This window comes from Pleurodeles waltl, chromosome 4_2 (assembly GCF_031143425.1).
Source record: "Pleurodeles waltl isolate 20211129_DDA chromosome 4_2, aPleWal1.hap1.20221129, whole genome shotgun sequence".
Taxonomy (NCBI): Eukaryota; Metazoa; Chordata; class Amphibia; order Caudata; family Salamandridae; genus Pleurodeles; species Pleurodeles waltl.
In genome coordinates this window covers 374,768,007-374,791,774 of record NC_090443.1, presented here as the reverse complement: position 1 = coordinate 374,791,774, position 23,768 = coordinate 374,768,007, and positions in this window count along the sequence as shown.

Below are 23,768 nucleotides of genomic sequence, written 5' to 3'. Positions count from 1 at the left end.
AGGCAAAATTCAGGCCTCAACCCGATTTGCGCCATTTTTTTTACTCCCAACCCCCATTGAAATGACTCCTGTCTTAGCAAAGACAGGAGTCATGCCCCCTTGCCCAATGGCCATGCCCAGGGGACCTATGTCCCCTGGGCATGGTCATTGGGCATAGTGGCATGTAGGGGGGCACAAATCAGGCCCCCCTATGCCACAAAAAAAATACGAAAAAAATACTTACCTGAACTTACCTTAACTTCCCTGGGATGGGTCCCTCCATCCTTGGGTGCCCTCCTGGGGTGGGCAATGGTGGCAGGGGGTGTCCCTGGGGGCATGGGAGGCCACCTCTGGGCTCCTTCTGAGCCCACAGGTCCCTTAACGCCTGCCCTGACCCAGGCGTTAAAAAACGGCGACCATCAGGCTGGGCGCCGTTTTTTAAGGCCTGCCCCCTCCTGTGCGTCAAAATGACGTCACAGTATAAATAAGGCGCACAGGCCTTAAAGTCATTTTTTGGAAGGGAACGCCTACCTTGCATATAATTAACGCAAGGCTGGTTCCCCCTTCTAAAAAATGACGCACATGGTGGAACTTTGACGACAGCGGGGTCGGACGTCAAAGTATAAATATGGGGCAGTGTTTGCGCCGATTGTGCGTCAAAAATTTTGACGCACATTCGGCGCAAAGAGAGTATAAATATGCCCCCCAGTGACTTCTCACACAGGGCGGAGATCGCCAGAAGACCGCACCGCGGTCAAATGACCGCGGTGGTCATTCTGACTTTCCCGCTGGGTTGGCGGGCGACCGCCAAAAGGCCGCCCGCCCAGCGGGAAAGCCCCAGCAACGATGAAGCCGGCTCCGAATGGAGCCGGCGGAGTTGCTGGTGTGCGATGGGTGCAGTGGCACCCGTCGTTATTTTCAGTGTCAGAATTGCCCATGAAGCACCGCCAGCCTGTTGGCGGTGCTTCCGCGGCACTCTGCCCTGGCGGTTTTCAACCGCCAGGGTCAGAATGACCGCCTATGTCTCTCCAACTGTTGTTGCTAAGAAGCCAAAACAACTTTGTGCAGTCCACATCTGTGTTGATATGAGGGTACCAACGAAGGCCATAAAGAGGGAGCACCACCTAACGCCCAAATGTAGCAAAATGGTTCTCCAAAATATACCTGAAGTCAGGGTACCACCAAATTCAATTGAGCAAAGAGTCCTGATATATTACAGTGTCTTCAATGCACTTAGGTTTATGAAGATACCGCAGGCTACATTTTGGCATTTCTAGTGCAGCTGAAGTCTTTCACAACTGTATTAGGGAAATGCTGTCTGGCCTCGAAAGGAGTGTTAAATGTCAATGATGACATCTTAGTTTATGGCACTTCCACTGAAGAATCCCATGTACGCCTTCAGGCACTACTGAGATGGATGCAAAGTAGCGGACTAACTCACCATTGTGAAAAGTGCCAGTTCCTCTCGAACAACATCAAATTCTTCAGAATTTTTTTTCTTCGGCTGGTATCTTTCTTAATCCTAAGAAGGTACCGGATATCCAACCAGCCCACCCCTCATGCAATGTATTTGAAGTACACAGGATCTCTGCCATGGTACCATGTGGCCCATACAACCAAAATCTGATGGCTCTAATGAAGCCTTTGCAGGACCCCCCAAGACTAAAACCTTATGGGCCTAGGAGGAAAGCCAACAGCAGGCATTTGGCAGTACAAAACCTGCATTATTTGCTGATGCCACTACAAAATACTATGACTGACCAAACAAACTGAGCTAATTGTTGACACCAGCCCTACTCGGGTTGGAGCAGTGTTGATGCAACAGCAAGGCCCCAAGTGGTTGGTATACTCTAGGGCTGCAGACATTTTAATTTATATCTCTATGGTAGCACTCTCTGGAAGTGGAGAGATCATAAGCAACTGGTGTCTTTATTTCAAGGCTCAAAGTCCAAACTGCCCTGAGAATTGAAACGTAAGTTTTATAACTTCAGAAATACTCTTTCTAGTTAGTTACCAGCCTGGACAAGACAATTCAGTGGACTATTTGTCACATCACCATCAAGCAGTGATGAAAGCAGAGCGTGAACAAGCACAAGAAAAAAATATATATGTCAGTTTAGTGATCAAAAGCTCCCGTCTGAAGCCGATCTGGTTGAGAGTAGTTGTCTGTAGCTGACAATGGTTGCCACTTAGAGGATAAAGATTTGTAATTCCACACTGTCTGATATCCAGGCTCACGGAAACTATCCATCAGGTAAACCACGGCATAGTGAAGACAAAAAATGTGGTTGAGACAAAATATGTGCTTTCTGGGCGCAGATGCACAGATAAGTACAATTGCAAGGTACCTGTCATGTCAAGCTGTAGGGCAATGTGATTCCCCAGCACCTGTTCAGTCTGAAGATACTTCCACAAGATCTTGGAGTAGAAACAGTGGAGACTTTGCCACTCTGGCAGGGCACCAACATCTTCAAGTGGTGTTGGTCACTTTAATAAATGCCCAAAGGTATAACTAGTTCCTTCAATGTTGGCTATGAATGTTATGCTGAAGCTTGGAAAGATTTTTGCCAAGAATGGTCTTCCTCACAAATTTAGGACAAATAACTGACTTCCATTTCAAGCCCACGAACTGCCTACGTATTTCAGTTCACTCTACACCAATCACCGGAAGATAACCTATAAATGTCCCCAAGCAAAATGGGGAGGCTGATCGTTTCATGAAGATCCTTAACCTAGTAATCAGAGTTGTTGAACTGAACATTGAATGGGCTTTTAATAAGGTTTTAAGAGACTATCGAAACACCCTGTGTGCCTACAGATGAACCTCACTGATCATCATGATCCACAGTCCCCACATTAGAGAAGCTATCTCAAACCACCCATCCCTTGTTCCATTTCCTCCTAACAATGCAGCTATCCAATATCATAGGGAAAAAAACAATGAAGCATCAAGTCACTGAAGGAGAGCACGGTGGAGGCCCTTTACTGTCAATGACTCTGGGCTGCTGCACTCCCACCAAAGTGGGGGGAAATTCAGACCTAGATTCGAGCCATAACCATGATGGGTGTCTGCATGAAAGAGACCATGGGAACTTCTGTGATAGGGGACATGAGAGTCACCTACAATATTTTACATTTCAAGTGTATTTCAAAGCAAGCAGCAATTCAAAGCAATCTTTTGAGGGGTCACACATGGCCAGCAGAGGCGGTTCCTTCCTTAGGACATTAGGGCTTCACCCCCCTGATATTTCTGGCCCCCTGGCCCTAAATTAGTTTAAGTAGATGTGACTTAAAAAATTTATTTAGCCTGTGGAAGTCGCCTGTTGATAGCCAGGGGCCAGTTGCTCCTTCTGAGACTCAGTGCATGCGGCAAGCCTGGGAGGGGTTGGGATTCAGATATGATCGGCACAGATCCTTTGAGCCTGATTCAAGTGAGGCCTCACCAGGACTGGGTCTCTCACAATCAGTCCTAACTACCAGCAACTAAATTAAACTGCCCCTGTGGCCCCTGATTACTGAAACAGTGTCTGATGCATATTATTTGTCACAATTGACAATTCAAATTAATTCACTTAAAACAAAAAAGCTGTAGCTAGGTTACGATTATATATTGCACTTGTGCCCTTCCTTAGTGAATCTGGATGATGGACCGTGCCTCCCTGCATGTGGGAATTTCTAGGAAGAGTAAGAGAGGTGTCCACTGTCTAAACATGGTGCACTTCCACTGTTACTAAAGGGCAGACAGCCAAGAACAATAGAGAGCGGGCCGTCCAGTCACCTCAACTGGGCCTATGTTAGTGTTCAACCACCTGTTTTTTGAGATCATCATCTCAAAAAGAGATTGTTTTAATTCGTTTTTTTCTGTTTCGTTTATGTTTACCCACTGTTATCCAGACAAGACCCAGATGTAAGCGGCCTATACTATATATGTGGTGTAGAGAAACACATACATGAAAGTGTCTGGCATTTATTATTTTACAAATTAAGAAGAACTGGTGTAAATGTCCATTCACGCTGCTGATTCTGTGAATCAGGAATGCAAGGTCTGCCATGGAGGTAATATTTTGTGTGCCCACGTTTCACGTAGGTGTCCATAAAGGCTTTGTGAATCAAGCATGTGTCTTTGGGAAAAAAATATCATTTTTTTTTTGCAATTTTATAGCTTAAACTCTACTCCAACTATTTGAGTGCTTTCCATGAGCACCAATTAGATTACACAGGGACACATTCATTTGTTGGTAGGCATGCATGGGGAGGTTAAGTGATTTGCCCAGAATCACAGGATGTTGAGCTGAGGCTGAGACTTGAACCTGGTTTCCCAGCTCCAAAGACGGCACCACACCCTCTCCCAGAATTAGTCTAACTTTGTGATGATCTGGCATAAAGTATGTGTACCAAATCAAACAAATACATGACAACTTTTTAGAAGTTTATTAAAGCTGAAATAATTTATAGCAATGATAAAACTGAATGAAAATGTCATTCATTCATTCATTCTGAGTTATGGATCACCTCCCTTTGCGTTGTGCAGCTAAACCCCCAAAACCAGCAAAATGCACAACTTTTCCTGGAGAAACAATTTTAATAGCTTTAAGCCCCATCAATAGCTTCTGAAGGAACGTCAATTACTGTAGCAAAGTTTGTTTTGTTCAATTGAATGATATTTAGTTCACCTGCTAAACCTTCAACGTGACCCAGGCAGGAAAGGATATTTGTCTCAGCTACATCAGAAAACCACCTCCAAAATATTTGTCACTCAACATAATTGTCTCAAGGCAACAACAGTATTATGGAAATCGTGCCTATATGGTCTTACTTAGGAGCCAGCTGAAACTATGAGGCTGCAATTCATTATTGCAATTCATTATTGGGGTTGGAGGAAACTGGAAAAAAACAATTGTTTGTCACCATTGTTAGACTTGGCATCCTTGGCGTGGTCTCCCCTAACCTTTTGCCTCTGTTCCTGTTTTGCTTTCCTTCTCTTATCTTATGACCGAGCTTACAAAACGTCTCTGGAATGCACTTCTAATTTAAAGAAGACATTTAATAATATTACTTCACCACGAGGTTCCTGAAAGACGAGATTAGTAGGTTGGAAGCACACGTTTTAAAAGTAGTCTCAGCAATTAAAGCAAAATATATCAAAGTACTTCTCAATTGCAATGTACACAGCAAATACATGTAATTATATTATAGCATAATTTCAAAGCAAAGAATAAAAGTCAAAATTTCATCACCGTAGGGCCTATCACTGCTCGTCATCCTTCTCATGCCTGCAAGTTGATGACTCCTGTTCAACTGCGAGAAGGAGATTTTCCACCCAAACGGGAGGCCAGGCAGCTGACGTCCGCTCCTGACTGAAGACCTGGAGAATCTCCCCTCACTGCTGCCCAGGGCCCCCGTAAAAAAAGCCTGGCCCATTCCTCTCAGACCTGGGAAATAAAACAAGCCATTGGAGATTGGCCAGATCTCCTAAGCCTCTCCTCTTCCCAAGGCTGAGCAGAAAGGAAAACACCAAATATACGCTCCCTTATCACGTTAGGGTTTGTGTGAATTCAATTTGAAAAACACAGCTTGGTCTACCATGTGGAAAAACACAGCTCATCTGCAATGTCTCAACTGCAATGTCTAACTCCACGTTAAAGCCAATAGGCAGCTAACCTAAATACCAAATGTAATGTCTAATGCCATGTTAAAACCAATAGGCAGCTAAACTGAATACAGAATGTAATGTCTAATGCCATGTTAAAGCCAATAAGCAGCTAACCTAAATACCAAATGTAATGTCTAATGCCACGGTAAAGCCAATAGGCAGCTAAACTGAATACAGAAATGAATGTGCTCCTGATGAACATTGAACAACTAATATGCGCAGTGGTAAAACACGAAGTCATTGGTCAAACACAATTAATGGCATAACAGTTCCCCAGGTTGTTGATGTGTGCTGGATTCTGCTTTTGTGCTTAAAGTGTAAGTGCTCCTATATAAAATATGTATGTAATTGGTTCGTCCATGATTGGCATAGTTGGTATACTGGTAAGTCCCTAGTACAGTGCACTAGAGGTGCCCAGGGCCTGTACATCAAATGCTACTGGTGGGCCAGCAGCACTGGTTGTTCCACCCACGTTAGTAGCTCTGTAAACATGGCTCAGACCTGCCACTGCAGTGTCTGTGTGTGCAGTTTTAAACTGCCAATTCGACTTGGCAAGTGTACCCACTTGCCAGGCCTAACCCTTCCCTTTTCTTACATGTAAGACACCCCTAAGGTAGGCCCTAGGTGGCCCCATGGGGAGTGGAGAAGTGTGGCACAATGGTTAGAGCGGCAGACCCTGATGCAGAGATCTGGCCTGGGATCAGGGTTCAATTTCCATCTCAGCGGGACTTGGGCTCAATTTGTGTGGACCAGACAATTCTCGCCTTGGTGCCTAATCTAATTAATGGGTCCCACTCTGTAACTCTGGGCAATAGCTTGTTTAATCTCCACAACGTCCCTCACAGTGCTTGGGTGCCTGGCTGCACCCTGGGGCTATCCAGGAGTGGGTGCCTCACAGGGAAAAGCCAGGAGGGGTTCCACAGTGGTATGCGTACAGTGCCTTGAGACCCTAACAGGTGAGTAGTGCGCTATACAAGTGTAAAGTTTACAGTTTACATGGGCAGGGTGCAGTGTATGTTAAAGGTAGGACATATACTAATGTGTTTTACATGTCCTAACAGTGAAATTCTGCCAAATTCGTTTTTCACTGTTGCAAGGCCTATCCCTCTCATAGTTTAACATGGGGGCTGCCTTTAAATCTGATTAAAGCGTAGATTCCCTTTGGGAGCGGATTGACATGTGGAGTTTGGGGTCTCTGAGCTCACAATAAAAAATACATCTTTTAGTAAAGTTGATTTTAAGATTGTGGGGGTCATTCTGACTTTGGCGGGCGGCAGAGGCCGCCCGCCAAAGTACCGCCGTCAGAATACCGCTGCGCGGTCAAAAGACCGCCGCGGTAATTCTGATTTTCCCGCTGGGCTGGCGGGCGACCGCCAGAAGGCCGCCCGCCAGCCCAGCGGGAAACCCCCTTCCATGAGGATGCCGGCTCCGAATGGAGCCGGCGGAGTGGAAGGGGTGCGACGGGTGCAGTTGCACCCGTCGCGATTTTCAGTGTCTGGTTGGCAGACACTGAAAATCTTGGTGGGGCCCTGTTAGGGGGCCCCTGCAGTGCCCATGCACTGCACCGCGACACCCGTTACCGCCATCCAGGTTCTGGCGGTCAGAACCGCCAGAGCCAGGCTGGCGGTACGGGGGCCGGAATCCCCATGGTGGCGCTGCCTGCAGCGCCGCCATGGAGGATTCCCCAGGGCAGCGGGAAACCGGCGGGACACTGCCGGTTTTCCGTTTCTGACCGCAGCGGTTCCGCCGCGGTCAGAATGCCCATGGATGCACCGCCAGCCTGTTGGCGGTGCATCCGCGGTCGTTGGCCTGGCGGTAGTCTACCGCCAGGGTCAGAATGACCCCCTGTGTGTTTGAAAATGCCACTTTTAGAAAGTGAAATTTTTCTTGCTTAAACCATTCTATGACTCTGCTTGTTTGTGGATTCACTGTCTGGGTCAGTTTGACAGATGGGCTGTTTGCACCTCTCTGTAGACAGTGACACAAAGGGAGCTGGAGTGTAGCCTGCATATCCTGATGAGCCATCTGTGCTAGGAAGGAGGGGAGGAGTGGTCACTCACACCTGAAAGGGCTGCAACTGTCCTCACACAATGCAGTCTCCATCCCACTGGTGTTTGTCTTGGGCCTGGCCTGGGCAAGGCAGGATTTCAGAAACAAGAGAGACCTTTCTTCGAAGTAAGCCTACTTCAAAGGGCAAAATGGATTTGAGAAGGGCACCCAAAACCACAGACTTTAGATCACTTCTGAACATCAAGTGGAACCTCTGCCTGGAGCAGAGCTGAAGAGCTGAAGAGCTGAAAAGAAGTGCTGCCCTGCCTGTGACTGTGCTTTGTGGAGCTATCCTGCAGTTGCTGCTTCTGCCTGGTGAAAGGGGACAAAGACTGGACTTTTTTGTGCATTCCTGCTTGTGAAGAAATCTCCAAGGGCTTGTCCTGAGCTTGCCCCCTGTTGTTGAATCTGGACTCTCTGGTGAGACTCCTGCCCTGCCAAGTGGTGCCCTATCCAGTTCCTGGGGCCTTGACAGGTGAAGCTGGCAAACTAAGCCTGAAAATCCACGCACAGACTGCTGTGCAGGGAAATTTCTGACGCAGCCACCGAGAGCGGCTGAAGAAACAACGCGACGCCGGCTCTACGGCTGAAATCGATGCAGCACTTGCAGCGCGGCTGGGAGATCAATGCACGCGGTTGGAGAATCAATGTGCTGCATCGCTGAAGGAGGCTGGTAACGTCGCAACCCACACAGTGTGGTTTTGCTATCAACGCGTGGCAGGAATTTCAATGCAAACCTTGCTGGGCGTGGAAAAATTACGTAACACCTGCCGGGACCCAAGTGCTGCCTGGATTGATGCATCGCTCCCCTGCGGGGAGGAAAAACGGCACACGTCAGTCCTACCAGAGAAGGAGAAACGGCATTCGAACTCCCTTGCGGGTGAGAAATCGACACGCCACTTATCTTTTTTGATGCACACTCGCCCATGTGTGTAATTTCGACACAACCCAGGTACTTTTCAACGCTAACAGTGTTTTAACTGTTTACCAAAGGATTTAAGACTCTTTTTGCTTTTTAATTAATAACTTGACTTGTGTATGTTGGATTTTTGTCATTTTGGTCTTGCTTTATTTAGATAAATATTTTCTATTTTTCTAAACCTGTGGTGTGTCATTAAGTTACTGTGTGTGTTGGTACAAATACTTTACACCTAGCACTCTGAAGTTAAGCCAGCCTGCTCGTGCCAAGCTACCAAGGGGGTGAGCGTGGGTTAGCTGAGGGTGATTCTCCTTTAATCTGACTAGAGTGAGGGTCCTTGCTTGGACAGGGGGGTTACCTGACTGCCAACCAAAGAACCCATTTGTAACAACCATATATTTACGGTATCGCTAGGGGCAAATCCCAAATATTGCACTCATTGCATAATCAGACTGGGCATTCTTTTATAGGGAAATGAAAAACAGACTTACAATGAAGAGACCACCTTGAGGGTTAGGTTACTTTAACAAATGATAAATTACAAACCACTTTCTTTCTGTTCTCTCTCTGTCCTGCTAATCAATTTTAAATTCTATTAAAACAAGCCCTGGAGGTGAGCTATTGCTCTTGTATTTTATTTTGTTTGAAACAAACAGAAACCAAAGCCCCTTTTGACAAAAACTGACTAAAAGGAAGGTCCTTTTTGGCTTTTATTACTTGAAAAGATCTTATCTTGAATTCGGTCCATACATTCAAAGCTTAGCTGCAGGCAGGAGTGCTAAGTTATCTGATTACAGTCCCCACCGTTCCCTACCCCTTCAGCTTGTTACATGATGTATGTAGCCACTAGCCACCAATGGGTCAGGCTGCTGCTGCCCCCTAATCCTCTCCATCCTTTGCACTCCGACCCGGCCACCCCCGCCGCCCCCCCCCCCCCCACCCCTCCAGCCTGTCACAAATGGTGATGATTTCACAGGCTCGGCGACGGCGAGATGATGTGGAAAATGGAGGGAAGGTGATGCGAGAGAGGTACGTAGGCAAGGAGGGTGAATAGAAAAGAGAGTGGCGACATGAAGCGCAAAGAGAGAGGAGCAAAAAGAGAGAGGAGAGGAGGAGGCAAACTGGGAGAGAGAAAATATAGGTGGACGGGATGAGAGAGAGCTGAGAGAAGAGGTGAGAAAAGGGCAAGAAAGTGAGACATTTGATGGAGAAAGAATGGAGAACTGGTGTTCCTACCTCTGTAGTTTTGTAAAGGTTTGACACTTGGCAACTCATAAAACATGTAAAGAAAGCCATACTGAAGTGAACTGGAGTACTGTTACAAGTAACTCTCGAATACGTTATGTCCCCTCTTTGTTTTCAATACATCTTTCTATCATCTGGAAGTTGCTTTTCTTGTTTTGTGTGAGAAATATAGCTACTGTCGATTGCATTTCCCTGAAGGTCTTAGGTCTTTTCACAATAATGAGTACTGCCCATCACCCTGATGCTATGCGTCTTGCTCTGCGCTATGTATGCACTTTCTACCAGCCCTGCAGCATGTGCCCTTCCCTGTGGTAACTGTGTGCTCTTCATACCCTGATGACCTGTGTCCTGCTTTCAGTTACATGCACTGTGCATCACCCTGATGCAATATGCTTCCTGTCCGCGGTATATGTGTGCTATTTCCCTGACGTTGTCTGTCCCTCTCGCGTATGTGGCAGTCTCTCAATATAATGCTGGGTGTCCTGCTTGACTATGTTCCTGCACTCTTTATTGTCCGGATGTCCTTGGCTCTTGTCTGTCAGATGGTAAATGGGTTCTTTCAACCACACTGACACTGGAGCTAATTTCCGGCCTGTTAACTGTCCTGCTATAATGGACATATTCGCTGGTGTTTGGCCTGATGTCAGAGATGTGTGTACTTCGTGTGCTGTCTGTGACCATAACATCATTTGCCCTGCTGTGTTAGTCTGCTTTATATGAGTTCTGTTAACATGATAATGCAATTTGTTCTGCCATCATGCATATGTCGTTTGCCTACATCTTCGTTTAAAAGCACTGCAGAGTTCCTTGCAAATCCAATAGTTTTCAGGCAATAATAAAAGTGCCAAGATAACTCTGGTGATCATGTACCTGCTGGAGAGAGATCAGGTTTTGTCTAGCAGCAGTTTTGATTCATATAAGGTAGCTCAGAGGATTAATATGCCTGCTGCAGAGAACGTGCACTATGCAGATCACAGAGCACTTTTTTATGTTGCTCAGTGGTATGCTGCTTTTGTCACAGAGATCCTTTGATTGTTACTGTCATTGTGCAGTTCACAAGCTAAAATCATAATCTAGCACAGTGAGCTATGAACTACCATCAAAGAGAAAAATGCAAACTGCCTGGTACAGGTACAGGGTAGAAAGTTACATGTTTTTCTCAGTCTTTGATTTTCCTAATTTTGTTATAAAGGGTTTCTTTGGGTAGAAACAAATTGTTATTAGCAAAGTCAACCCGAACCACTGTGCTACGTTCTGAATTCTGAGTCTATGCTTCTTCAGACCAAGCACTCTTTCAAAATGCCTAACAGCACGAGTGACATGTGAATTCAACACCGTGCTGGTCCCTTTGTCTTATGTAACATTTTCCATACATTGATCTACACATGTGTGATTCATTGTCTGCGTGTGTGTGTGATACGGGAGGTGCTATAAAACAAATAAAATACACGTGAGAGAGTGTGAGGGAATCATTGAAGGGCCACAATGAAGATTGCTGAATTCTGGTGCACTGTAGGTCATAATTTACTATACTTCAAAAATTAATAAAATGGAATATGATGAAAAATGGGTTGTAGAATGCACCGTTTTACCATTTCTTCCCACATTTTCTTGTGGGGTGGGGGAAAACCCTAAAGCCCCTTTGTAGTGGTCAGGCTTGCTTGCTATGCACACTATGGGGGCTGGTCTGGTAAAATTTGCCAGAGCTGCTTTGGGTATTTGGTTTCTCAGTCCGGCCGTAGATGGCATCATTGCCTTGGCTGAAAGGAAAATCCCAGGAAGCTCCACTTCCCTTTGATGCACTGTGCTCTCGTGAACAGGCCAGTGACTGAGTTAGCATAGTACACAGTGACAGAATGCATTGTCGTCTGTATAACTGCTGATAATCTTATTTTCAAACATTTGTACAGTTTATATGCAGGAATTTACATTTTATTGAATTAGAAATGTATTGTACATCCTACCTTAGTCTTCACACTCCTAACACAGAAGAATTGTCACATACTTCATCACATTACTAAATTCTTTCATTTTAATAATGACACATCTGCCAATGCTTACCATTGACTTGCCATACACTAAAAATAGGGATCCTACCTCTTCAAAGAATCCCCTTTTGCCTAAAATGATTTTCACAGGTATTGTAGTATCAATTAACTTGGCTGTGATGTAATATAATTTATGTGTTTGGTTGCCACTACTGATATGTGCTATATTTTTTTTCTGTGTCTAGTAAAGCCTGAAGAACTTCACATAAGTTTTAGGCAAAGAAGGAGAGGGTTCAGAATCCAACTTCCTTTGCTGCTCTTGCAACACCATAACCCCAGGGTTTAAGGTAAGGACACTGATGCTATTTTATCTTTAAATGGTAGCTAAGGGCAATGTATGTGGTCTGTATGGTGGGTAGGGTCACATCAGTATGAATGTGAGACATGTAGCTGTGTAATCAGTATTAAAAGATTGGAATGTTGGAAGCTCCTGCTCCTACATATTCCAATGTATGTCTTTCTGTTTCTCCTTTTTTAATTTAGAACATTTAACCCCATAGGATGGAATGTAATGATAGCTTTACAGCCCAGCTGCATCAGGCTATCCTGGTTATTAAAGACCCTCTCCTATGCCTTGCTATAGGCCCTCGGCTGTGGCTCAAGATATATCTCTCGTTTAACAGCCAGTATGGCCACTGAGGCAGCAGGCAATAGGGTTCAGAATATTAAATATGTCACGTTGTGCAAAGGGCCGTTGTTGTTGGAGATATACTGCCGTAATACACAAGATATACAGTTGTACAGATATATGACTTATGTTTGCACCAAACCTTATACATTGTACTTTAATTATTCACAGGTAAATTTAATATTGGTAATACACCATGAATATAGTAGAGCAGCTACTTGCAAAACCATTCCTTGGCTGAGTCATGAAGACAAACTAACCATAAAAAAATTAGTAACAGACTTGAAACATTTGTCGGATAAAATAAATAAGCATGCACAGTCTAGAATTCATATGGAAAACCTGAGCCCACATAAGTGATGCGTACCAAAGAGCAATAAAGAAACACAATGAAGCAGTCAATATGAATAGATATAATACTGTCAAAAAAAATTGAGTGTATTAGTTTCCATGGTGCTTTTGAACTGGCATTAAGAGGGCATGATAAATCTGAAAGTTCTTCAAGTCTTGGTATATTCAGCGGCCTTGTTGATCTAATAGCAAGCATAGACAGTGAAATGGAAGTACATTTAGCAAGTGCTACAGTCTTCAAGTGAACCTCTAAAACGATACAAAATTAACTTCTTGAGTGCATGCTAGAGATCATAAGAAACTATATTTTGCAACAGTTGAAAACCACAGACTTTGTGGCTATTTAGGCTGATGACACCACTGACGTGGCCACCAAAACAACTAAAACACAATCAATATTAATCTTTCTGTACCTTGACAATGCCAGTAAAGTGGTGGAAAGCTGCTCAGTTTCACACATCTAAGAGACTCTAGTGCAGACACCATTGCTTCAGCCATACTCTGTTAAATTAATGTGATTTTTCCAGAGCCCCCTCAAAAACAAAAACTTATAGCACACATGCTTCAGTGGAATCTTTGGTAGAGTACAAGAAAAATATGTGTACCCTAATGCCCATTATGTGCACTGTTATGCACATCAACTTAATCTGATTATGCAACAATCAGTAGCAAAGATCTCCGAGGTACAAATTTTCTTTTTGGATGTAGGAGGCATGGCAGCATTCTTCTTTTGTTCCCCCAAAAGAATGGAAATACTTCAGGACATTGTGTCCAGAATGCTTCCAAAGGGATCCCCAACTCTTTAGAACTTTCCCATATGCACAATCAACCTAATATACTAATATAGGTTTGATCTTGAGAAATGTTTCAACACCATAGAAGTCAGTGGTGACTTTGAATCCAAAAGTAGAAATGAGGCCTGTGGCTTTGCTAGAACAATACAAGACAGAGAGATTCATTTTTTTCTGTTTTTGTTTCATGAAATGATGCATCATATCACCATATTATACAACCAGTTCCAAAAACGCGAAATAGACGCTGTCTTTGTGTAAAGAGCTACCACTCAGTTTGTCACCAGCATGAACAATGTCAGAGAAGAGATTGACAACTTAAACACCAGACTGCCAAATGATTCTAGTTTCTCAACCCACAGAAAAAACATCAGCAGTCTGGTCCAAATTACAAAGGAAATATGTGACACTATAGTTGTGCATGCAAAAGAACACTCTTCAAGTATTTGGTAAGTGCCACATTACTGCAAAGTGATCAGTTTGCAAAGTATGATATTTCCTGACCAGGCACTGAATGAGGCTGTGAAAGTGTATCAAATGCTCAACAAAGTGGATCTGAGAAGTAAGTTAACTGTGCTGCATGGAATGCATGTATATCAGCAGGCCACTTGTGCCATTTATTTGCACGCTTTAATCCAGAATCTGAATATGGCGAAAGCACTTACAGAGACAGTGGCTTTTCTAAAAATAGTCATTACCACTCTTATAACAACAGCAGAGTCTAAACAATGTTTGTTAATGTTAAACAGAATAAAGGTGTTCATGAGGAATACCATGATAGAGGGAAAACTGAATGCTTTTGCAATGCTCTCTATAGAGAAAGACCTTGTTAAGAGAATTCCAGACTTTGATGTTCAAGTCTTTGAGAAGTTTGCAGCTATTAAAAATAGACATGCTGATTTTGTCTACAAAAAGTGAACAATGTGTTAATCCTAACATTTCTTGAATGCTTGTAGTTTGTGACCTGGTCAGTTGTTCCTCATCTGCTGTACAGATATTGTAGTCACTGAAATCAATGGAGTATGCCTGACTTCAATATGTCTAACATTTATTGCATGGTTGCTTTGAAACTCAATACAGAACATTTGAGACATTGCAGGGTCCTTCATTTTATGATTTTATTTCAGCAGCATCTCTCTCATTAAGTTATGTGGGTTCATACAGCTTTCTTTTCAATTGCTAATTGCTATCTGATCCAAAATACCTATTTATTTTTGATAACTTTGTTCTGTCTATCAAGATAAGAGGGATGCTGCAACAGGTTAAGATGGGTTTGCTAGGCCATCACTACTTCATGAATAACAGTTGCATAATTTGCATTTCTTATAAATGATGCAGCTAGTTTTGATGATGTAGTGAACCAACAAGGGAAGCTAATGGAGTTTCAGCAGGATGGGGGTGATATGATCATATTTCTTCATCCCCTGAATGAGACATACAAAGCCTTTTAGAGTGCCCTACTGCCTATTAATGTTTATTCCATGCTGTCTTCTCTTATTGTGTCCAACCCAACAGATCACAATAACGTGTACTTCCTCAGTAGAATTCATTTGTAAAGGTATATCAATAAATAAAGAAATCTGTGAGGTATTCAGCATTGTTATCTCAAAGTCGGTTATACTAAATAAGCAGCTACCTACATAATTTCCAGATGAAATGTCTTTCTTGATATCATAACTACACATTTAACCATTGCCTTATTAACCTTCTTGCTTTCTCAAATTTGCCTCAAAATTTCTTGGGGGGAGATCCCTCCAAACCCACCTTATGACAGTTAGGCTCACTCGCTTTGCTTGCTCGCCACAGGTCACTCATCCAGAACTTTTACACCCTACTACTTTCAAATGTCATAAACAGCCACTAATGGACAGATGTCCGACCTATTTATGGTAGTGGAGCAGTGTCTCTTTTGAAGTCTAGAGGGTACACCAACTCCATCAGTTGAAAGTAGCTGTTTGTCACCAGGAGGATTTCAGCCAGATCCAGTATAACATTTGACTCCAATCCTTGTGCCAGCAGCATCATTGCTCCTTGTGGCGGAATCCCCGATGTCTCAGTGCTAAAAAGACTCTGAAGTATGAACTGAGACAAACCCGGATGTTTATACAGACTTATGAGTTAGTCCCTCATTAGGGCTTTGGCGGATGGAAGAGCCCGTCCGATGAAGCCATGCTGTCAGAAAACCGCCAGTGCGGTGACCATACCTCGAGGGCCATTACGAGTTTCCCACCCGCCAGCCCAGCGGGAAACCACCCACAAAATTGTGCTGGCTTGTAATAGAGCCGGCGGCAATGTTGTGGTTCTTCGGGTGCAGGAGCACCCGTCGCGCTTTTCACTGTCTGCCAAACAGACAGTGAAAAGAACAGTGGGGCTGGCCATGGGGGCCCATGTCTCTGCCAGATTTTACATGGCGGTGCAGCCGCCATGTAAAAGCTACTGGAGAGTGGACTCGTAATCCTCAGGGCAGAACTGCTTGCAGCGCTGCATTGGTGGATCAAGACCGCTAGCACCGCCAGGCCGCCGACTGGCAAAAAAGTGGTGATCCGACTACCACCTCGAGTCTGGCGGTCCTAGGACTGCCAGACTCGTAATGAGGGCCTCATTGTCTTTTGAAGAACAGTTTTTGTGTGCTGCTATGATGTCTTTTCTCAGGGTTAGCTACCTCCCTTCTCCCCTTCTATTTCTGATGATGTAAATAGAAATTAGATGCTGTTACATGTTTGAACCCATGTATGTAGTACTTGCTCTCAAAGTGCACAAAATAGGTCTTTATCTTACCTTGTAAATGCAGACACCACAGGTTTCTGTATTTATTGGCTGCGATACATATAACCTGTTGTGAGTTGAAACTCAGTAAAAGGGAGATAGCTTGCAGAATTCACTGCTTACTTCACCAAATTCTGCATGTATCATATGTACTGGGCTTTTTCCCTCAGCATTCCCAAGTGCAACATCAAGTCATGGGTCATAATAACACAACACTTTCTCGCATTACTCACTGGCACCAGAGTGATGCCACTCTGAGAGCTCTTTTGGACCATTTTTTGCTATTCCATTATGTCTAAAATGTTATTAGTCATAGGAGTTTGTGGCAGTCGGCATTAGCTGGTGCCTTTACTTACAGACAAACTGGATAACCAAGGTTTAAGAAGAGGGGAGGGTTGTCATGGTTATGCCCCTGGACTTTATAGGAGACGGGCTTTCCTTGCCCTCTACAGAACTCAGTAATACCATTAGCAAGCAGCACTGCCTCAGACGTAGGACACATGTTGCCAGCCTTTGGAACTCATTTTAAATTGAAGGCTGTGGCAAGAACAAGGAGACATACTGGCAATGACTTCACAAAGCACCACCAGGCTGAAAATATTTGCCATGTAAATCTTGCAGCAAACATGATTTAAAAATCTGATAAAATCCCTTTAATATTCAAAAAAGTTACTTTTTCACATGGGAAAGTGTTTTATCTCAGTGCATCAAATTACATCACTGTGCTGAGAGGCACATACTTTCAAACATTCCTGTTCACGTGTACTTCATGTGGTTACCTAGATTCTTATTATCATTGGCACAACATCATAGTCTTTTAAAGGAAACACAATAGATTTTTGTTCATATGTCATAACGCAGAAAGGTTAGGAAAAAAAATGTTGACATTGCTTTTAAGCCCTAATGGCAAATGGGACTTTTTCCATTTTCAAAAAGAAAGTCCTCTCCCAGTGGGATGCTAAAGTGGGATGCTAAAGTCACTGCAGCCATTGCCATGAAACCAAAGGTCGGCTAACTGAAACAGGTTGGTCCTGCTGGTGATCTGGAGCTTTTCAAATTTCTCGGTAAAAAAATGTCCAAGTCCCAGCTCAGAATGGAACTTAGTCATTTTTCAGAGGTGCAGAAATCTCTGCACAGGGTGAAGATGAAATATTCTCCATTGCTGTCAAACTGTCAGTCGGATACTTTTTCCAGTGGGCCATGAGGAATCACTAGAGAAAAAGTTTTCATAAGTTTCCAGACTTTCTTCTGAGGCCTAAACAACAGTAGGAGTACACTTCTAAGTCCCCTAGGGGCTGGGGGGATGGCACTTAGAGACTCTCAGTGTACCAAGCAGAAGCCAACAGCAAGGTTCAATCTCAGTCCACTTGCCACTGGTCCACTAGGATTCTTCACAGGGATGTTCTCCTAAACCTTTTTAGGTTCCTAGATCTACCCAGTGCACCCGTCTTATGATCCTCAGAGTTCTTTCTTGAAGCTCTTTCTGCCCTTTGATTTGAAGTGGAAGAGAGTCCATATCCTGCCCTTCTCATAGGTCACAGTTGCCAAGTACAGCAGGATCAGCCTGCTTGGTATCCTTTCATAAGTCCAGCAGTGTTCTGAGGAAGGCTGAATCAGCATTCACCCATGTAGGGGTCAACAGCCTCGGGTGGAGGACACCATAAGACCCTCCTAGTCCTTCTTGAGCAATGAAGTATATGTTCCCAGGCACTGGCCTGCCTACATTTCCAGTAGTTTCCGTTTGTCTTCCTGCAAACAAGCTCAAAATGCAATGTATCAGGGCAAATCCAAGAAGGCAAAAATCCTCATCCACCCTAAACTTGGGCTGTGAATGCTGAGGGTGCATAGGGGAGTATACAGTGGAAATTACTAGTGCTCTCCCATTTCTAACACTAAATCCAGTTTGAAGCAGGCCCTGGACCCCTAACAGAAAATGAGACAGACATCTAGATTAAGAAAGAAGGGCCCTTAATTAACCAAACAGGGTATACACAATAATTAGATCTCTATCAAAAGAGGAAAGTTTTACATGCACCTCAAACATGCCTGTCATGCAGGATGTAACACTGTTTTGCCAATGGGAAGGGCAACAGCACCCACCTTGAAAATTCTGCTGAGCTCAGATAAGTCATCCCTGTCCATTCAGGACGGCCAGGCAATCAAAGTAGTCTATTTTTGCAGTTCCTGGAAGGAATGTCACACTTCATTACAGACAAGGCACGGGTGGCCAGCAATCGCAGACCAAACATATAAGCCGAAGGTGGCTCAGGAAAGTATATATAACTTTTCTGAACGCCATATTTCTTAACTTAATCCAACTTTAACAATGAACTAGTTTTTAAACGCAGTTAGGAATCTGTTTCCAGTACAGCATAATGCAGAACTAGTAATTTAATCTGCTTTACCAGTATTTTCCATGAGTACAGCTAAACATACAGTGAAAATAGCTGTTGGTGATGTTTTATTGGAAGTACATGCTAACAATAATTTCGGCATGTGCCACTTCTAAACACTATGCACCCTACCTTGTGGGGGAATAAGGTAATTTTAGGGGCAACTTATTTAGCACTTAGAAATGGGGTTTTAGGTGTGTAAAAGAGTTTGTTCTTACAGGGTTATTTTCAAAATTAGAGCTTGCAGGCTGCAAGAGGCCTAGCCTCAGTGAAGGTCTGTGTCATGCTTTCAGGGTCACACAGTGGATGTCACACTACAGTGATTCAGTCCACATGTGACATTTAATTGTACATACCATAAGTGTAGTTCTTACATCATACACAATGGCCTTATAGTAAAGATAAATATGCTGCACTGGGGTTTAAACCAATTTTGATGTTGCTTGCACATATTTAAATATCCTTGCTACCCTATTGCTTACAGGTCCAGGAAAACAAACAAAGAAAATTAAAAAACATAATAAACATATACATGACAAACATGTTACTGGCATCTTAAAAATCTACTGAAAAAATAACAACCAAATGATATAATTAGACACAAAATGTATCTAACATATTTATCCAATTAACAGTTAATTACAAATAAAAACATTACTAAATAAATTCCAGAAAACACTTCCCACCCTACCCCCCACAAACCCACCAAACAACTAAAAAAAATGCAAATTACAAACACAATACAATTAACTTAACAAATAAACAAAAGACTTAAATATACTTTTTATTTAAAAATAGTATATACAAAAAATGCAATACAAAAATATCATGAATCAAGAAAATAATAGTTTACACTACTTTCATAATAATAAGCATATGCAAATTACAGCACTTCACTTCTTACTCCCCTACAAACCCAAACCACCGAAAATCTGTGTGCCATACAATAAAAGAATATTGTTATCTTCGATAATATGCTCTATGATATTCTTGACATCACAATATATATCCAACAATATTATACACCATTGATATCCTTGAGTTGGTGTTAAGGTGAAACAACACTGTCCACAGTTAATCAAGGACAACCAGATTAGACAGTGTTTTTGGGATGGGCATGGAAATGCAGCCCAAATTATATAAATCACATACAAGACAAACTATGAGAAGCCCTTTCTCTAATGAAAGGTCACTGTAATCCTTGCAAAAAAAGGTTTTCAATATTTCCACAGTAATGAAGCCTACATCAAACAGCAAATGTGTTTTACGAACACATCTAAGGAGGGGAGAATGCAACAAAAAGTTAAACAGGGCAGGTTGCAGTCTCAATAATTCCAAGAATCTTGACATTACCAATATATCCAGAAGAGGGTGCTACACTGCTAAACATTTGTCAAATATATCTAACATTAAGATCAATATCCCAGGCATAAAAACACCTACAAAGAATCATAAGCTAATTTCCAGAGAACTATCATGCAACAGTCAAATTAACATATTGCTTCATATCGGACCCATATTTCCTCACTTGCTGTTTCAGAGCCCTTTTCCTGTAGGGAAAACCTGTAGGTGATGTTAGGATGAATGAAGGCTACTACAGTTGATGATTGCTGGAACTATTTCCCACGAAACACCCAACCCTGCTTTATGCATTAGCCAGAGGTTTTTGAAAAGAGAGCTATTTTAAGACTGGAGTAATGGATTAGAGCTTCTCCTGTCCAAGATGGGAAGCTGCATAATTGTTTGCCCTCCATCTGTTTGACACTTGTCATTACAACATTCATCTGCATTACGAAAGACAAGACAGCAACAATAATGGCATCTTATAAGATGGTATGATGTTTTTGAGATTTCTGGGCCACATTGATTCACCCATGACAAACAATTTGTTTGGACTTAGCACAGAAATTAAACTGTTGTTTAAAAAGGATGAGTAGAACCTAAGACCAATAAACAAGCTGGCAATAAAGCTATGAAAAATGTTGCTCAAGTTAAATTGTCTGATCCTGAAATTACCACTTGTAAAATTGGAAGACCTTAATCAAACCGAGCAGACACCACAACAGTATCAAAAGAAATAGTTTGACAGTCTAATCTTTCCACTATTTCAAGTAAGATTAGGCCAGTCCTTCTTTTACTTCTCTTGCCGGAGTATCAGGGGATAGGAAGTAGCAAAAAGAGAAACTCTGAAAGAAATTAAAGTTATTTGAGGAGGAGAAGAGTCAGGCTTCAATGGCATGGAAAGAAACACAGAAAAGCGAGCTTTGTCCAGCAATGACTAGAGAAAATGGGGGCACTCCTCCAAGAAACAAAAAGAAAGAAACTTGGTGTCAGTTTGCAGTGGTGTTCACTTGAAGTCAACTTCATTACATGCATCCATCCACGTTGACCCAAATCTTTGAGAAATCTGTAAATTAGATACATTGAAATTGCCAGGAGTATTTAACTTAGTTACATTTGCTTGACAGAGCACATGGAGAAATATGACTTGAGCCCTAAATTACACCAATAAAGAACATGAAATTACTGAATACATATAGAGCTAGTTCACTATAAAAGTTAAGAAGGTAAAGAAAAAAATTAAATGACGAACAAATACAGCCAGAGAATCCCTTAAAATCATTCTAGTAAATCAAAGAAAGAGTGTTATAGAAAAAGGAAATCTAATTGATAGTCATCTGATATTGTCTTTCAAGACAAAACCAATAAAACAAAGTTATACCGAGGTCTATTCAGCTTCAAAGAAAGTATGGGAATGATTTAGAGGTTGGCGGAGAGGGTACTTCATCGCATAGGTGACTGAGTACCTTCTCTACTAAACTCACCGTCCAGATTAATGAAAGAAATGTACTCTTCAAACAGTCTGACAGGGTATGGGCTGTCAGAGGTTAGCCTTCTGACTACTTAGCCAATTTACAGTAGGCTATCACACGGCCTATTTGTGGTATTTGGAAAAATATTGAGTTGTACATATGGAAACACAGAAATATTTGAAAAAAATATTGTGATGCAAAAATATTGTGATGCATCAATATTGTTGGCCAAAATATCATTTCTTTCAGGAACGCAATATCTTTTTCAAGAATATTGCAGCTTTTAATATCATTTTCAATAATATAGTTGTAATCAATATTGTTTATTTTGTGTTTTAGTTCATATATTAATTTTATGTCTTAATATTGTCTGTATAATTGTTCTTCATTTTTTAAAAGTATTTTGTAAATGTAAGTGATTTTTAATTTTTAATTTAATTGTTAATAGAAATCTATAGTGTTGTAGTGGGTTGTTGGGCTTGTAATAATTCATTATTAATAAATGGATAATCTTTAAGTAAGTATGTGAATGACATTAATTATGTCTATTATGTAATATTGTTTAAATTAAGTATATTTTAAGTGTTGATAGCTATGTTTGTAGGGTTATGGGTGGGAAGATAAATAGGTAATAATTAATTAATGTATTATTGATTTTTTTTGTATTAATTTTGTTAATGATGCATTAATCATTTTTTGCTATATTTTAGGTGTGGGTTAAGGATCTGTAGCAATAAAGGGTGGGAACTTAAATAAGTAATTAATCAACAATTATTTTTTAATTTATTGTTAAATATTTAAATGATTATTAACTATGTGAATTATCTACTAATCATTTACTTTAGTGAAATGATATGTGTGGGCAGTTGGGTTTTTAGGGGGATGGGCAGGGAAGTTTCTACATAATTAATAATAATACAATAGTAATTCATTAATAATTATTGGAGTGTTTATTAATTGTGTACATTAGGTAAAGCTGAATTCTTTTAGGGATATTTTAGTTGCAGTTTGCTAGGTTTGTAGGGGTATGGGATGGGAAGTTAGATCATGTTTAAAAAGTAATAGTTATTATTGTATTACTAAATATTTAATTCATTATTAACTACATCAGTTGTGATTATATATATATATTAGTTATATTTTAGGTTTGGGCTACTGGGTTTGTTGGGTTGTCGGGTAGGGGGTTAATTGAGTAATTATGAATTGAATATTAATTGTTAATTCGTTGTTTAATTGATTATCAATTATGTAAATTTTGTTATATTCATTGCTGGACCTGTCTCTTTTTGCAGGGTTATCCCCAAAATGTTTCCTTCTTCTTCCTATTTTTCTGACCTGCTTTTGTATGCTTTAGGGCACTGCTAACCAGTGCTAAAGTGCAAGTGCACCCTGTCTAAATTGTATTGGTGATAGGTTTATCAATTATTGACACATTTGATTACTAGTAAGTACCTAGTAAAGTTTACTATGTGTGACCGGGAGCTGTAAGTCAAATGCTACTAGTGTGACTGCAGCACTGATTGTTCCACCCACATGAGTAGCCTTGTAAATATGTCTCAGACCTGACACTTCAGTGTGTGTGTGGGGGCAGTTTTAAACTGCCACTTCAACCTGGCAAATGCACCCACTTGCCAGGTGCAAACCTTCCCTTTTACTATATGTAAGTCACCCCTAAAGTGGGCCTAAGACAGCCCCATGGACAGGGTGCAGTGTATTGAAATGGTAAGACATGCACTGGTGTACTTTACATGTCCTGATAGTGAAATATTGCTAAATTCAATTTTCACTATTGCAAGACCTATCTCTCCCATAGGGTAACATATGAATTGTCTTGAAATACATTTTAAGTGTGATTTCCCATTGGGAGCAAATAGAGATCTGGAGTTTGGGGACTCTGAGCTCACAAGTTAAAAATACATCTTTGATGAAGTTGTTTTTTGAATTGTAAGTTTGAAACTGCCACTTTCAGAAAGAGGGCATTTTCTTGTTTAACCCTTCTGTGCCTCTGCCTGTCTGCTGAATGCACATCTGGGTCAGTGAATTCACTATAGACAGTCACACAAAGACAGCTGATGTGTGTCCTGAATATCCTGATGGGTCTTCCCGAGCTAGAGTGGGGGAAGGAGCTGACAC